Source organism: Pseudorca crassidens, chromosome 4 (assembly GCF_039906515.1).
Source record: "Pseudorca crassidens isolate mPseCra1 chromosome 4, mPseCra1.hap1, whole genome shotgun sequence".
In the NCBI taxonomy this organism is placed as follows: domain Eukaryota; kingdom Metazoa; phylum Chordata; class Mammalia; order Artiodactyla; family Delphinidae; genus Pseudorca; species Pseudorca crassidens.
Window position 1 is genome coordinate 962,343 of NC_090299.1, and position 11,196 is coordinate 973,538.

The 11,196-nt window shown below is 59.3% G+C and overlaps 1 long non-coding RNA gene across 2 annotated transcripts; it reads left to right on the forward strand.

The window, feature by feature from the left end:
• The first annotated feature begins 109 nt into the window (after positions 1-109).
• On the forward strand, positions 110-5,780 carry LOC137223314 (uncharacterized). 2 transcript variants are annotated; one of them, XR_010942786.1, is made up of 2 exons: positions 110-593; positions 2,213-5,780. It is a non-coding gene; the product is annotated as an uncharacterized lncRNA (long non-coding RNA). The 2 variants fall into 2 exon arrangements; XR_010942787.1 differs by lacking the exon at positions 110-593 and adding an exon at positions 601-794.
• Positions 5,781-11,196: the final 5,416 nt, after the last annotated feature.

Sequence of the window (11,196 nt, forward strand, 5' to 3'; positions counted from 1 at the left end):
GGGGCGGTACCTCGGTCGGCGGGTGGGCGGGGACTTACGGCGGAAGGGGCGTGCCTGGTGGGGCGGGGTTTCAGCCGAGGGGGCAGGGCCTACGCATGCCGGGGCTTGTTTCCGCGGCGGGCGGGCGAACGGCGCGTGCGCCGTGCTGGCCCCGGGGTCGGGGCCACACCCACACACGTACCTGCGCGCCTGCGGGGGGGTGGGCGTGAGCCAGTGTCCAGGAAGGCGAAGGCGGGCGGCGACGGCGACCTAAGGCAGCGGGAGGGCACGCTCGGCGCAGGGGCGAGTGGCCTGCCCGGCGCGAAGGGCTCGGCCCCGCCGGCGGCCCGGCCGTTCGGGGTCCCCACTCCCCACACCGTACGGCCCGGAGCCCTGGTTCGGCCTCGCCGCCCACCGCGCCCTGCCTATGACCCGCTGTGTGACCTCGAGCAAGTCTCTTGCCTTCTCCGGTCTCCCGGCGACTCCGCCCTGTGCGACCGGCAGGGCGGCAGGGGCTCAGAGACCGTGGTTAGCGCTCCTGGCAGGAGAGAAGGGTGGGCCTTCGTCCGAGCACAGTGGCGGCTGAGACCGGACCTCTGGGGTGTCTCCCGGAGGTGAGGCTGGCGGTCAGGGGACTGGCCCTTGGAAGGGGCCCTGCCTCGCCCTCCAGCCTTCCATCCTGGTGGCCGGCTGGGGTCCTGACCCAGGCCCACTGGCCCCCGCATCAGACCCGCCCTGCCGGCCCAGCTCAGGGGGCAGCTCTGAGGCCGGGCGTCTGCGTGGGCTTGTTTCAGACGAGATGGTTCATTAAACGGGTACGGGCAGGCAAACGCTCCTCACCCGTGGGAGGGGTCACTGGGGCTGGGAGAGACCTTAGGGACCCTGTGGTCCACAGTTCCCCCACTTGAGTCTCCAGGCGCTGAGCTTTGTGCAGGTGGTGAGAAGGGGTCAGATGGGAAAGAGCCACCTGCCACCTGTGTGCTCACTCTTGGCCTGGGGGCAGGGGCATTGACGAGGGGGCTCCACGCTGACCAGGCCCTGCAGTGGGCCCTGAGGCCAGACAAATGCATGACAGGGATGGGGTGGTGGCTCTTTTAGGTGGAAAAGGGAGTGGCATTGGGAAGAAACCCGAAGGAGGTGAGAATGTAAGCCTCCTGGGCATTCCTGGGGTTGGGCGTTGGGGGAGACATCAGGGATGTGGCCCCTGAGCGCCAGGCCAGGACCTCCATGCAGTTTCTGGGCCTGGTGAGGCCTGTCCTATACAGGTTTTAGAGCCGAGCCAAGCCACCTGTCACCAGGACTGGCGGGGAAGAGTCCCCCTGCAGCCACCTGGAAGAACTGGAGTCCCCGCATAGCTGGTGCAGGGAGCAGGGCCAGCGATAGACGGGGGCGGGGGGCACGGCGATGTGGGCGCCCAGGCCGCTTCCACGGGCATCCACACCGCCATCCTTTAATCCCCTCCAAGAGTCAAGCGGTGCTGGCCAGGTTCCCCAAGGACAAGTGGCTCTGTGATCCAGGACGGAGCAGGACACAGACACCTGGGGAGCACCTGTGTGGGGGAGGGGAGCTGGGTCTTCTGCTGTAGCCCATCTGGACCCGTGATGACCACCTCAAGTCACCAAGGTCACCTTTGTGTTTGTCAGAAGCCTCCGGACTGATTACAGTGTATCCCCCTGCCGCTCAGCCCTTATTTGCATATTTACTGAAGGTTTCCAGTGGATCAAGAGAGGTAGTCTGTGCCCCATTAATGTCTCTCATTGGATTTAATGATTTCACATAAAACTGAAAAAGCATCTCAGAACCCTCCTGCAACCGGGGACAAAGTTGTGGGGATGGAGTTACAGACCAGAGGTCCTTGCCAGCTCTTGCTGGCTCCTGCCGCTGTGGCTGTCCCATCAGGAGGGCTTGGCCCACACTAGCGCCCTTTGTCAGGCCCTGCATGGATTAGCCCGAGGGAGGGAAGGTGCTAGAACCGATTCGGGAGGCTGAGGCGCAGAGCAAAGGGACTCGTCCCACCCCGGTGCTCATCCTCCCTCTGCCGGAGCCTTGTTAGGAGTGAGGACGAGCCCCCCCAGCCCGTGACCCCGCCCAGAGCGGCCAGGAACAGCAGAAGGGGCACACCGCGTGCACGGTGGCTCTTGACCTCTGCTGGGGGTGGGAGGTGCGGGGGCACCCTCCAGGAGGCGGAGCCGGAGCTGCCTTAAAGCCAGCAGCGCTTTCATGCTTTCACCAGGAGCCACAGGGCTGGGCACTGGGCACACGGGCGGACGAGGGCAGATGCTCACTCTACGCTGTGCCCTACGTAGGGGCCATGAGGCCCGGAACCTGCCACCAGCCGGAGACACCCACGCACAAAAGGTAGTAACCGGCGCCCAGCCGCGATGCACTGTGGAGCGAGCTAAGGAATACAAGGGCGGGTGGGCTGGTGGGAGAGCTCCTAATCTGGGCTAGGAAGGGCCCGGAGGAGGGGACATCCCTTGGGGGTTTAAAGCCCAGTGGAAGTGAGAGGAGGAGCAGGCAAAAGTCAGGAGGTGAGCCCTGGAAGGAGAGTCTCCAGGAGGCCCCTCTCGGCCCCAAAGCCTGAGGGGACATTTCCACCCTCCACCCAGGGCCCCGCCCCGTCCCTCCCTGGCCTCCCTGGCCCAGGGTGCCCTTCGCTGACACCCGGCACTCAGACTGGGCTGAGGAGAGAGCCTTTCAGACAAGCCTCTCTGGGTCCCCAGGGGCCTGGATGGCTTTCTGATGGGAGGGCAGGAGTGGAACCCCTCTTTTGACCCAGGGGCTAACCTCCAGTAGCGAGAGCCTACCCTGCGCTGCCCTGGCCTGCCGTCCACCAGTGTCCGCCTCTGGGTGCGACCATCCTGTTTCCAGAGAGTCCTGGGTCCAGTCCTTCCCTTCAGGCTCAGCTCCCACTTCTCAGATAAGAAAACCAAGACCCAGGGAGGTTGTGACATTTGTGCCAGAGATGGGTCTGGAAACCGGCCACTCAGAGCTGGGGTCCGGGTCCTCCTCCGGCCCAGCACCAGCCTTGACAGCCACCAGGGTAGTCTGGACCGAGGGGCTCAGCAAGTCAGGCAGCCCAACTCCGGGGTGCCACTCATGCACCTGAGCCGCCTGGCGGCCCCGGGGCCTCCCTCCTTCCAGAGGGGTCTGCCGGTGCCCAGGCCCCGAGGTGCTCTGGGCTTCGCGTCGGGAGAAGGGCAAGCCAGCAGCCACTGCGAGGAGGCCGCATGGGGTGGCTGAGTGTCCCTGTGGGCCGTCGGGAAGCCCCAGGGGAGCAGCTGATGGTCAGAGCGGGGCCTCACGAGCAGGGCCGAGGGCAGGGGTGGAGCCGGTCATCGGGCCAGGGCGGCAGGAGGCCAGCACGGGGGCTCTGAGGAGGTCCAAGCAGAGACCACGGGCCAGGGCTGGGCGCTGGGGGCGGCGGTGGGACCGCCCAGCCCCAAGTCAGGGGTGGGCTTCGAGGAACATCACGAGGTGAGACAGACATACAGAGACCAGAAAGGGGGTTACTGGCTGTCTAGGGCTGGGGGCCGGGGAACAGCGGAGGCGTGCAGGGTTCTTTGTGGATGTGCAACGTTGACTGTGGTGAGGAACACGCAACTCAGTGGCCCTAAAAGCCACTGAATTGTGCACTTTGTGAATTGCACAGTATGTGAACCGTTCTCAACAATGCTGCTTAAAAAAGAGAGAAATCAGGACGTAGGCAGCCTCCCCAGGGGGCTCGTCAGGGCCAGAGGCACACCCTCCCCCAGCCGGACCAGAAACGCTCCTTTCCTGGACTTTAGAAGCAGCTGACGGACCCTGGGGGCAGTGCCGAGACCCCACGGGAGCTCAGTCCTGCGCATTTCCCTACTTGGAGTCCCTTTGGCATCTCTGATCCCAGATCCTCCATCCCGTTCTCTTCCTTTCCACCCAGTTGCAGAGCCGGGACCACTCTGCCACCCCTGGAGTGGTCCACGGTCTGCACGTGGTTGCTGCGGCCTGTGGGCAAAGCCCAGTGCCGGCTCCTTCCTCTGGGTTTCCTGCCGACCGGCAGTCAGTCCCAGGGCCTCAGTCAGACTCGGCTTCGGTAACTTTGACCAAACTACAGGTGGCGCTGGGCAAGGCTGGGGCGGCTCAAATGCCTGGCTGTGTCACTTGGAAGTCTGAGTGGCCGTCCCAGGGGAGACACTCCACTGCCTTCTTTGTCACTGATCTTCGGAGTCCTCGTGCAGACACCGTCCAGTGTGGGCCCTGCAGGGTGCAGCCTGGTCCGGTGGCCGCCGGAGAGACGCTGGGATCATCCCCTCCCGCCACCGGCTCTCACGAGTAAGGTGGCTCCCACCAGCCTCCAGGAGTGGCCCGTTTCTCTTTTTCCAAGGTATCATTCTGAACTCGTGAACTTAAACATTTTGATGGGTTTTAATCCATGGCGTTTCTTATCCCCATTGAAGATCAGGTTGTCGCAGTCTTGGCCAGTGAGGGGGTCTCTCCAGGCCACTGCCAGCTGCTTTGGACATGACGCTACTGGACCTCAACGCAGGGCCCCCGGCCTGATGCCGTGCCCAGGCTCACGGTGGACACTCCTGCCCCATGCCTCGGACAGGGCCGCTTCTCCAAGAGGCCCTCATCGTGAGAAATGCTATTTCAAGACGACGATGTGGGGCTTCCCTGGTGGCGCAGTGGTTGAGAGTCCGCCTGCCGATGCAGGGGACACGGGTTCGTGCCCCGGTCCGGGAGGATCCCACATGCCACGGAGCGGCTGGGCCCGTGAGCCATGGCCGCTGAGCCTGCGTGTCCGGAGCCTGTGCTCCGCAACGGGAGTGGCCACAACAGTGAGAGGGCCGCGTACCACCAAAAAAAAAAAAAAAAAAGACCACGACATGGGGGCAAGGGATGGGCACTGCCAGGTTGCTCACTGTTTCTAGACCTTCAGCACAGAGCTAGAGGGAGATAAGGATATAGATATCGGTTAATATAGGTGACGTATAGATACACAATACATACATAGGATCTCTGGCAACCACTGATCTGCTCCATTTCTGTAACTGTCTCTCCCCCAACGTTACACAGGAGGAAGCACATAGAACACAGCCTTTTAGGTTGACTGTTTCCGCTCAGCCTGACCCTCCGGAGACGTGCTCGGGGCTGCTTGTCCTAACAGTCCGTGCCTTTGTGATGTGGAGTATTGGGTGCTGGGGCCACCGAGGGTTTACCCTCACCCGACAAAGAACGCCGGGTCCTTACGGGCATGGCTGTTACAGGTGCGATGGTGCCCTCGGGGCTCCCCGTGCGGCCCAAGACCCAGAGCTGTTCCGGAAGATCTTCTCTACTTTTGACGTGTGCATTCTTCTTCAGCCCAGAGGACCACACAGGAGACACGCCGTCTGGAAGATCCATCCCACAATTACTCATTCAGTTTTCCCAACAGTATGATCGCTAAAAACATGAAGTGTTTTTGCACCTCTGCCCTCTCTCCCTACCCTCCTCCAGGCTGCTGCAGGCCCCACTCTCCCATCGCAGCCTTGCTGGCCCGGGCCCCGAAGCAGCTGTACGTGTGACACCGTCCTCGGTGCCCACACTGCCGCGTCTGATCACATCAGCTGCAGAAGATCATTTTCCCGTAGATTCTCGGGAAGGGCTCACAGGAACAAGATCTCTGAATTCTGAGTTCTCCCACATGGATGACAACTTTTCTGTGCCCTTTGTACTTGCAAGTGAGTTTTTTGGATATAAAATCCTTGGTGTACACTTTCTTTCTTCAAATATCTGAAACATGTTACTCCATTGTGTTCTGGAATAAAGTATTGTTGTCAAAAAGTATGATAGTCTAAAATCAAAAAATAGAATTTTTTTTAAAAAGTAAAAACAAAAAATATGAACAAATAAAAAAGTATGATAGTCTAAAATTCTTTCCTATGTAAGTAATGTGCTTTTTTCAAGATGCCCAAAGGATTTTTTTTTCTTTTCTCTTTAAAGTCCAGTAACTTTTCTAGAATGTGTCTGTGTTGGTCATTCTGAGCCAATATATCCAGGAACATGGTGTGCCCTTTCAACATGTAATTTTGCCTCTTTTGTATTCCAGGAAAATTGTCACGAACGATCATCTCCCCCAGGATAAAGTCTTGCAAAACTCCAGTGCACTGTCAGAACCAGTGAGCGCCCGTCCACACTGGGGGTGGCCCGGGGCTTGCTTGGCCACTGCCTGTAGAAGGACATGTGGATGGTTCTCGTCTGGGGCTGTTACACACTCGACCGTTAGGAACATTCACACCCAGGTTTCTAGTGAACATCGTTTTCAGTTCTGGGATAAATGCCCAGGAGCAGTTACCGGCTCGGGTGGTAACTGTCCGAGTACCTTCCAGAGGGGCTGCGCCACCTCCCCGCCCGGTGTTCACCAGCCCTCGCTGTGTCCCCGCGCTGACGTCAGCACTGGTGGCTGGTTCTCAGCCACGTTTCCCTAACGAGCAGTCTCGCTGGACACCTTCTCACACATCCTCTGCCTGTGTCCTCTCCGTGACTTGCCTCCCTCCTCACGCCCCCTGCTCCTCCTCTAGCTGGACTGCTTTTCACTGTGACTTTGGAGAGTTCTCCTTTATCCCAGGCAAACCCCTGTCAGATACGTCCCCCGAGCCCACCGCCTGTCCTTCCGCCCTCTCAGCAGGGCCTTGCCCAGAGCAAGTCTTTGATTGTGATGAGGTCTTGTTTAACCATTTTCCCTTTTGCGGCGCATGCTTTTGGTGTCCAGTCTAAGCACTGCCTCGCCCTAGAGTCCAGTTTTCTACAAGTTTTATACTTTCGCACTTTACACTTAAGTCTGCGGTCCGTTTTAAGTTAACTTTCATGTAACAGGAGACTGAGGTGCCGGCAGACATCCAGCTGCCCAGCAGGGCCTCTCACGGCATGTCCCCAGGTGGCTCCAATGGCCCCTGTGCTTGAGGGTGGGCTGGCACCATAGCCCAAGACGGGAGCCCCGCCATACTGTGTCTGCTGGTACTCTCATCTGCTCTGGTGAAGCAAGCCCACCTGGCAAGGAGTGAGGGCGACCTCTGGCCCATGGGGCACACACTGACCACAGCAGTGGACATGGCTCCTCCCTGGTCGAGCCTTCAGATGACACCCCAGCCCCAGCCGAAGCCCTCTTTTTTTTAATATTTTATTTATTTGGCTGCGCCGGATCTTCTATATGGCACGTGGGATCTTTAGTTGTGGCAGGGGGCATCTAGTCCCCTGACCAGGGATCGAAGCCGGGCCCCCTGCACGGGGAGCATGGAGACTTAACCACTGGACCACCAGGGACGTCCCCCCCAGCCGACGCCTTGACTGCAGCCCCTTGAATGCAAGGACCCGACCGAGCCACAGAAGCTGGGGGATAAGTACCGTCTTGTAAGCCACAAGTTTGGGGTGACCTGTTCCACAGCAGCAGGTAACCAACACGGCTCGCGCCACCTGCCCACATCGGTGGCAAGGCCCTACTTGGCACTCCCGCCCAGGGAAGGGAAGGGGCTTCCTCTGCCTTCTTCCTAAGGAGCACAGCAAGTGCACCAATGGCCACCACACCTGGAAAGCCCCTCAAGATCGCACACGCCACATGCCCCTCGCAAGGCTTGGCATTCACGCAGGGGAGCGGCAAGCACTGGACTGGCTCCAGGGCCCCTCCCTGGGCAGACTGACCATCTCTGGGCCTCTGGGAAGCAGCTTCGATGCCCGTGTGCAGTGGGCGCCCACTTCCTAAGTGCCTGAGGCCCATCCCTGCCCTCCCGTCAGTGAAGGAGTTAATGGACGTGTGGGTTTTGTCGGCACCTTAAATGGGGCCTTCGGCAACCTCGACTGCTGCCGTCGCCCAGCATCATTAGCTCGCGGCATTCGTTCTCTCCTCTAATCCTCAGAGCCAGCCTAGGAGGTAGCTGCCACTACCCAGGTCTCATCCACGGGGACATGAAGGCCCCATCACACAGCCGGAAGAGGCAGAGCTGGCACCGCAGGGCAGGGCCGCATCCCACATGCCACACGTTGAATGCGCCTGCGATGTGCCAGGCGACAGGCTCTGGCTACACTGTAGAGTCGGTGCCTTTTGGAAGGTCAGTCACGGAGCCTCAGTGCCAGCGAGAGGCTTTGTTTCTTCCACCCTACACTGAGGGAGCATTTTTCCGGAAAACTTCATGTGCATCTTCGAAATGTGAGTTTTACAAAGTGGCTTTAATCCCATTAAAGCCTGCACGTTACAAAGCAAACGATGACAACAGAGCAACAAAACTCCAAAATAAAAAACCCTCAAGACTCCTTTGTTTTGTTTTGTTTTTTGGTCGCGCTGCGTGGCGTGCAGGATCTTCGTTCTCCAATCAGGGATCGAACCCGAGCCCCCTGCAGTGGAAGCACTGAGTCTTAACCACTGGACCGCCAGGGAAGTGCCCCCCTCAAGATGCTTAAACGTAAAATATACAGACTGACGATCGAAAAGGCACACGTCCCCCCTCCCCCCGACCCAGGTTCCAAGAAGACACATTAACTGCAAGGTACTTCCGGTTTGTCAAGGAGCGTCACATGACTCTACCTGAGCGGCTTTTCGAGTTTGCCTACAGGGGCAACCACGCCCCTGTAACCCCTCCGTTAACTAGAATAGCCACCCACACGGGTGGAAGAGCAGCCTTCTGCTTCAGGTGGCCTGCTGACTCACCTGGGAGGACCTGTCACCATCTTCCTCTCAGAGGCCGAGGGACCAGCCACCTGATGTCAGGATCCCGGCGGGCCGGCAGGAGAGGACGACATCACGGCACAGCAAGGAAGCGAGTTGGGGATGGAGGATGACAGCCCTGATAAGCTGCCCACGTCTGCACTCAGGAGACAGGAAAATGAACCTCCACTGGGAACGAGATCGCGACCAGCCTGGCACCGTGCAGAATTAATCATGCTGGACAAACGTAATGGAGTTCTGACACCTCTGGGTTCAATGTACGAGAGTCAAGAATAAAGACCCCTCAGTCCCAGCCGATGGGCTCCTTGTTACACTCACACGGAAGAACCAGCTTACACTAACAGCACTAAAGAGCAGGAACTCAAGTCTGAAGACCGATTTCCTTGGTGCTTAAGAGCATTGCAAGAATGTAGGTGTGAAGCAAAAGCCAGTAGCCGGGGTGATTCTTCTAGAACCTGAGTCAGATATCATGGCCCCTGCTCAAGAGCCCCTGGCTGCCCACCCCAGACTGCACCCATCACTCCCTGCTCCAGCCAGCAGAGCCTCCTCGCCCACTGCTTAGGGCCACCGCAGGCCACGCTCTGGCCACACATGATCTACGGCCTTCCCAAGGCCCCCAAGTCTCATTCTGCATCAGCACCAGCCCGACGTCCCGATCCCGTCACAGGAATAGGCTCTGATGGAGGAGTCCCCCAAACACAGCTCCTGGGGTGAAGGTCCTCTCAGTCTGGAGAGAGACGACTTACGTGCACTCTGTCCCCAGGACCCGCCACACACACACCAACATACGATGGGCCAAGCCTGGGGTAACTGCTTCGGCCGCTCCTGTAGGGGCGGGGGGTACGGGGGGAGGGCTGGTCAGGTCTCAGTCCTGCTGCATCGGTGACTCTCCACGCCTCTGGGATCCACCTGTGAATCACGCTCCCTTTTCCATGAAACGCAGCCTGTGTTCGCAGCTGTGTAGTTTCTTCAACCTGCTTCCTGACACTAGAATCTTGAGGCTCCAAAGGCCTCTTTTCATTCTATACTGCCCGTCCATTTCAGTCCCAGCTGGCAGTGTTTCTGCCAATACGATTCTTTCAAAAGCTTGAGTCTCCTGTGACTCTTACTGCGGTTCGATTCATTAGACAAGAGCCACACGCACAGGTCTCCTCAAAATAAGCCCTTCTCTGCCTTGGGCTACTGGGGGACATAAGCTTCTTAGACGTCCTGTTGTCTGATACAAAGGCTCTCGAACTTCCGAGGTCCTAACCAAGCATTTGACAGCCACGGCCTCAGCTTCACTGCAGACCCATCTCCCCCGGCATCCTCTGGGTTTGATCTTTGCTCTGAAGCCGTTTCTTCATGTTCACCTTGTTTGCCACCCAGGAAGGTGGACATAACTGAGACAACAAAGGGCTCCCCCCATCCCCGCAATTAAACAGCCCTTCCCTCTGTGTTCTCGCCTCTCGGAATGAGCCGTGGGAAGTCAGAGGCAGCTCCGAGGGTCTGCCTAGAAACCCTACCGGCCCATCCAGGCCATAGGTCAGTGTTTTCCACCACCCTGTGCGCAACAGGGCTGCCAGCGGTCACTACGCAGCAGGGGTCCACTTTGCTTCGGTTCCCAGTGTTCTCACCCGTCCTGGGCAGCCTCCTCCAGGCCCCGAGGCGTCCCCTGCCCCCCCCTCACAGCGCTTGTCTTTCTCAAACAGGCTCCAGCCCACACCAGCTGCCAAGCCTCTCCCATGTCTGAGCACTGCTGGGGTTCCGTACACCATATTCCTACCCCAGGGCCTTTGCACTTGCTGCCCTCTGGGGTGAATGCCCCTGCCCCACCCCGGCAGCACATCTCTGCTCACACACCACCTAATAGGGCATCTCCCAGCCGCCCCCTGCCCTGCTTCGCTGCCCTCCTACCCTGTAACCTGACACCATATTTGCTATCTTCTGTCCCCAAGAGCATGAGTGCAGACTTCGGGGCACCCTGTCTCCTGTGTCCCAACATCCACGAGGCTGCCTGACATACTACGAGCTCAACACATGTGTGAAGCCAACAGGAAGGGCTTCTGGCCTTTCAAAGCACCTTGGACAAAGTGACCGATGCCCACCCCTTGCTTAAAGGGAGCTCAGCATCACTTCAAGGGGGTGTCCACAGGGCACGAGCTGCCAGGGGCTATGTGCGCCGCTGTGGGTGGGGCAGCCCCTCAGGCGGGCCATCGGCCCTGGGCTGTCTCAGGACACAGGGAAAGGCCCTGTCACCCCAGCTGCCAACCAAGCAGCAAGCTGAGGCCCCTGGCTTCCTATAAGTCTGTGGGCACACACTCCCTTTAACCAGGAAGGCACATACCGGGCCCACCGCGGTCACAGGTCTGGACCCGGCTCCAGCCCAACCAAGACCCCAGGCCAGAGCTGCAAACCTATCACAATGTAGGGCTCCTCGCCGGGCAGGGCGGGGCCACAAGCCCGGGCACAACGCTCCCACCACTGCGTGCCACCCTCCCTGGGCACAAGCCAAGGGCAGGAATCACCACAGCAGGCAGCCTATCTGGCAAGGTAGTAAG